This window comes from Podarcis muralis, unplaced genomic scaffold (assembly GCF_964188315.1).
Source record: "Podarcis muralis unplaced genomic scaffold, rPodMur119.hap1.1 HAP1_SCAFFOLD_131, whole genome shotgun sequence".
Taxonomy (NCBI): domain Eukaryota; kingdom Metazoa; phylum Chordata; class Lepidosauria; order Squamata; family Lacertidae; genus Podarcis; species Podarcis muralis.
In genome coordinates this window covers 28486-34485 of record NW_027554756.1, presented here as the reverse complement: position 1 = coordinate 34485, position 6000 = coordinate 28486, and the positions used below count along the sequence as shown (strand labels likewise).

At 44.4% G+C, this 6000-nt stretch overlaps 1 protein-coding gene across 4 annotated transcripts in view; it reads left to right on the top strand.

Moving 5' to 3' along the window:
• The first annotated feature begins 709 nt into the window (after window positions 1-709).
• LOC144324868 (uncharacterized) overlaps window positions 710-6000 on the top strand; it is a 31523-nt gene continuing 26232 nt past the window's right edge. Inside the window, exons 1-2 of one of the 4 annotated variants that reach the window (XM_077923039.1) lie at window positions 710-1034; window positions 1989-2090. The gene's annotated coding sequence lies outside the window, so the exon portion shown is untranslated. The remainder of the gene's footprint in view (window positions 1035-1988; window positions 2091-6000) is intronic. The other 3 variants (XM_077923038.1, XM_077923037.1, XM_077923036.1) reach the window with 3 other exon arrangements.

Sequence of the window (6000 nt, the reverse complement as noted above, 5' to 3'; positions counted from 1 at the left end):
ACAATGAAGCGAAGAGTAGGCGAGTTTTTGTGAGGCTTCCCGGTGCTTGATAACACCTGAGTCTTTTGCATTCATATTGAATGTTAATATCAAAAGGGGCATAAACTCCCTTAATCTACATTTTGATGTCCTTCTGGGCTGAAACAGTATCTTTGTAAGGGTGGCAGGCCCTTGGGGTGACAGAGCACATGCTTTGCATTTGCACAGCCCGAGACCACATAACACCAGTCCTGAAAGACCTACATTGGCTCCCAAGACCTTTCCAGGCACAATTCAAAGTGTTGGTGCTGACCTTGAAAGCCCTAAAAGGCCTCGGCCCAGTAGACGTGAAGCAGCACCTCCACCCCGGACACCTCCTCCCGAGGACCTTCTGGCAGTTCCCTCCCTGAGAAAAGCGAAGTTACAGGGAACCAGGCAGAGGGCCTTCTCGGTTGTGGCACCAGCCCTGTGGAACGCCTGCCCGTCAGATGTCAAGGAAATAAACAACCATCTGACTTTTAGAAGACATCTGAAGGCAGCCCTGTTTAGGGAAGCTTTTGATATTGGATGAATCATTGCATTTTGATATTTTGTTGGAAGCCCCCCAGAGTGGCTGGGAAAACCCAGCCAGATGGGCAGGGTAGAAATGTTATTATTATTAGTTGTAGCAGTATTATTATTATTATTATTATTTAGAAGAGCCCAGGTTCAATACATCACATCTCAAGTAGAGCTGGGAATGTTCTCTGCCTGAATCCCTGAACATCTTCTGCCAGCCAGTGTTGGCAGTACTGACCTAGGTGAACCCAATGTTCTGACCCAGTATAAGACAGCTTCCTATGTTGTTAGGTACTCGCAGATTGGGGATTTAACTAATGTTACATCTTGTAATGGGATTGTTCAATAAAAGTGCCAGTTATTTAAGATTAAGAACCTTAATCCTGCCTTGCCCCTTATTTCTGAATGTTTTCCTTGTGAATTCTTTCATGCTTGTTTCATCGTTGTGATTTTCGTTTACAAACTTTATTTCACAGAGTCGCCAATTCCAGATGAAGGTGGGTCTAGTATCTATTTGCCTGCTTGCTATTATTTGAACTAACCCCACTAGCCTTGGCATTCTCCTTCAATAGCTGGATTTAAGCAACGGTAACTTCCTGTCTAGAACGGTGTTGCTTAGAGGCCTTCTGTAAGCCACACAGAGCTGCGTTCCTCTTAACCAGGCAATTGCTTGCATGCAGCTGACTTGCTACTTCCTCTTTGAGATCGAAAGAATTCATATGACCTGCTTGCTCATAAGATTATTGTATACACTGCACAAAAACCTTAGGCATGGCCCCTTGGAATATTCTCTGGTGTCTGGTGTAATATAGCCTAGATGCTGCCTCCACCATAGGAACTCCTTACCTGCCTACCTGTTCACCCACCCAGTCTGCTACCCTGCTATTTCTATGAACTGAATCAGAGACCCCAGAGTTGCATGTCCCAGGCAGACATCCTTTTAGGAGTTGTGCCTGTGTCTCAAGAGTTGGAATGAATGAATGAATCTTTATTTGTATCAACCATAGCAACAAAACAGGAATGCAATATACAAAGAACAGAAATCAAAAGTCGATGGTATAAAAGACACTTTAGGGTCCTCAATCAGCAGCCAAATAGTGGATCTTCTGATGGCCCCAGCTCAAAACCTGGCAGCCTTTGCTGTCCTCTGCTCCTCTTGACCTGCCAAGAGGAAGGAGACTGGCAGTGGTTGGGTGACCCGGAATGGACAATAAAAGAGGGGTGAGAATCTCATTCCTCAAATCTTTATAAAGAGTGCAGACCAGATAGCAAAATTCATGTGAAATGGCTGTGTTAGGGGTTGTTTTTCAAAGTCTCCAATGGAGTAATATATTTTGCATTCCTTTCTATGGGAAAGCACACCTTGGTTTTGGAATGTTTTGGTTTCCGGAACAGATTCAGTTTGAGAACTTAAATCTACCCTGTGCTAAAGTAATAATTCCTTTTTTCAGGCAGCAAGCGCTCTACCTCCTCAGCAAACCTTAAGCAAGCAGAAACTGTCATCAATAAGCGCCTTTCATCCTCAGCAGCACGTCTGAATTCTCCCAGCAAGGGTGAGTGTATGTTTGCAAAACAGCAACAACATAGTTGTCAGGACTGGTCGTTGTCCTCTTCAGATCACCACAGAAACGCTTCTTGTTCTTTTATAAAACTTTTTATTGCGTATTAACAAAACATTCTTATAAACAGTTCTTAACTATTATTCCTCAGAGTCCCTTCTTTCAGATACCTTCTGAGCTCTGCTTCTCCATGACCAGCCACTCTCCAAATGGCGAAGGCGCCTTTCCCTTCGCTTTCCCGCTCTTTTTTCTAACCTCCTGGCTAGAGCTGGCTTGTATCTCCCCTCCTCCGAATCTGAGCTAGAACTGAACCCTGGCCTTTCCTGGGAACAGCCGGTCCCTCCCTGTTGTTCCTCTTGCTCCCTTTTATTAGATTCACTGCTCTCCTCCCCCCCTTGGGGAATGCTTTCTCCCTCTGATAAACTGAAAACCTCTAACTCTTCCCTGACATCACCCCCTCCCCTAAGCCCCCCTTCCTCCTCCTCGCTCTCCTCTGTTTCTGAAGGACCGAACCCTATGAACTCTTCTTCCTCGCTATCTGTCTCTTCAAAAATTTCTTGAAGATGCCAGTTCTGGGGTTTTGGCTTGTGGGGATATCTTCTATGAAATTCTCTCTGCAATTCTGGAACGTTAATTTTTTCTGCTGGTTCCCATGAGTTCTCAGACTCATCTAACCCTTTCCATGCAACCAAATACTGTAATTTCCTCCTACTTATTCTCGAGTCTAATATTTCTTCCACTTCGGTCTCCGCTTTACCCATCATGGTGGGAAAAGGAGGTGGTTCCCTTGAAATTTGATACTTATGTGCTGGTACAAACACTGACAATAAAGATCTATGAAATACAGGGTGTATTCTCATATTTTCAGGCAAATGAAGCTTGAAAGCGACTGGGTTAATTTGAGCCTTTACTTGGAAAGGTCCCAATCTCCTTGGTTCTAGCTTTTTACACTTCCCTCGTATTGGTAGTCCCTTGGTAGACAGCCATACCCAGCTCCCTACTTGGATTTCTTCCCCAACTCACCGGTGCCTATCTGCAGCTTTCTTGTAAGCCTCTTTAGCTTCTTCCAAATCCTCTTTCAATATCTCATGAATGCACCTCAACTCCTCTATCATTTGTTCTGCTGCTGGTACTGCTAACTGCTCCTCTTGACCTGGGAATGCCCTTGGGTGCAAGCCATAGTTTGCCACAAATGGGGCTCTGCCCGTAGACACATGCATTGCATTATTATACGCAAACTCTGCTAGACTCAACTTCTCTAACCACCCGCTCTGCTGATAACCAGCATAACACCTCAGATATTGTTGTAGTGTTGCATTCGTTCTTTCAGCTTCCCCATTGGTTTGCGGGTGTCTCGCTGACGTGAGGCTTAGCTCCACATCTAGTAACTGCATTAACCTCTTCCAAAATTGTGATGTAAATTGGGCCCCTCTATCTGAAATGATTTGTGATGGCATACCATGCAACCTAAAAATATTATCTAAAAACATCTTTGCAGTTTCCTGTGCGGTCGGAATTTTGGTACATGGTATGAAATGTGCCATCTTGGTTAGCATGTCAACCACTACAAAGATCACTGTTTGCCTGTGCGATGACGGTAGATCCGTTATAAAATCCATAGACACCACATCCCAAGGCCTTCCCGGCGTGGGCATAGGTTGCAACAACCCTGCGGGAGCTGCTCTGGGTGCCTTGGCTCGTTGACATACTTCACAACCTCTTACATATTGTGTTACTTCCTCCCTCAACTTTGGTCACAAGAACTGCTGTGTGATCTGATACAGGGTCTTTTCTCTACCAAAATGTCCTGCAGTCGGGTTATCATGATGTTGCCTCAACACTTTACCTCTTAATTCACCTGCAGGTACATACAGCACCCCTCTCCTGTACAACAATCCATCTTTTTCTTTGAAACCTTCCACTTCCCCTCTACCTTTTCTCAGTTCCTCCATTTTCTTTTGTGCAAACTCATCTGTTACTGTCAATTGCTGGAATTCCCTGCCATCCACTACTACGGCTGCACACCCCCACTGATCCGATCTCAGCATTTCTCGCAACTTGGGAGGTGCTTCCCCTTCCATATACTCAGGTTTGCGCGATAGCGCGTCTGCACGAATGTTTTGATGCCCAGGTATGTACTCAATCCTAAAATTAAACCCAGCAAAAAACTCTGCCCACCTAATTTGCCTTTGGTTTAGCTGTCTAGCAGTTCTCCAATACTCTAAATTCTTATGATCTGTTTGTACCACCACCTGATGTGATGCCCCTTCCAAAAAATGTCTCCACACTTTAAAGGCAGCGTGCACAGCTAAAAGTTCCTTATCAAATATGGTGTAGTTTTGTTCTGATTGATTTAATTTTCTAGAGTAGAATGCACAGGGTCTCCAGTCCCCTTCCTTGTCCTGTTGCAGCAGAATGGCCCCAATAGCCCTGTCAGAGGCATCAGTTTCTACCTTTATACGCTTACTTGGATCTAGGTGCATAAGATATTTTTCTGAAGCAAACACCACCTTTAATTTATCAAAGGCCTTCTGTGCTTCCTCAGTCCATCTGAATGGCCCCTTGCCTCTTAGACAATCAGTTAGTGGCGCTGTGATTTTGGAGTAATTACCTATGAATTTACGATAGAAATTAGCAAATCCTAAAAACCTCTGTAGATCTTTCTTAGTTTTAGGTGCCTCCCATTCCACCACTGCCTGAACTTTACTGGGGTCCATGTGCTCCCCTTTGTGGGAAATGCAATATCCCAGGAACTCCACCTTTTGTGTGTGGAATTTACACTTCTCTAACTTCACATATAACCTGTTGGTCCTCAATCTCTCTAACACCTGTGTGACATGTTTTACGTGTTCCTCCATACTTTCACTATATATTAAGAGGTCATCTAAATAAGAGACACAGAACTGATCCAGTATACCTGCTAAGACGTGATTGATGAAGGTTTGAAATACCCCTGAGCCATTTTGCAAGCCAAAAGGCATTACCAAGAATTCAAATGCACCATACTTAGTACAAAAACTGGTTTTCCACTCATCCCCTTCTCTGACCCTTATCAGATTATATGCTCCTCGTAGATCAAGCTTGGTAAAGACTTTGGCTGACCTTACTCTCTCTAAGAGGTCATCTATACGTGGCAGTGGGCACACACGAGGCTTCATTTGACTGTTAAGGATTCTGAAGTCACATACTAATCTTGGTGCCCCTTCCTCACCTTTCTTTTTGACAAAAAAGACAGGAGCACCCCCAGAGGCCGTAGACTCTCTAATAAAACCTCTCTGCAAATTCTTTTGCAGGAACTCCCTCAATGCTGCAGATTCTACTTCCGATATGGCATATATCTTGCTTGGTGGCAACTGTGCCCCAGGGACTAGATCTATCTTGCAATCATAGGGCCTATGTGGTGGAAGTTTATCTGCTTCTTTTTCACAAAAAACATCCTGATAAGCCATATATTGTGATGGAATCTCACTTTCATTCCCCATCAACTTCCCTTCTACCTCTGTTCCCATTACTTCCACCGAGATTTTTCCCTTTTGCCCCAAACAATGTGTCATACAATATATCGAACCAAAAACCAAAGATCTTTGATGCCAGGCAATCACCGGATTATGACGATTGAGCCAACTCATGCCCAGCACCATTGGGTGCCCAGCTAGTTTGGTCACATGAAATGCCCTGGTCTCTGAGTGATGACCCATATCCATTCTCATTGGTGGAGTCTCATAAGTCACTTCTCCTGAAAGTAGCGGTCTGCCGTCGATTGTTTTCACTCGCAGTGGGAAACTCAAAGGTAACAAAGCGATTTTGTGTTCCTGTACCAATTTCTGATCTATGAAATCTGCTGACGCTCCTGAGTCTAACAACGCCTCTACCTGGACGCTGTGTCCATTGGGTAGTTGTAGTT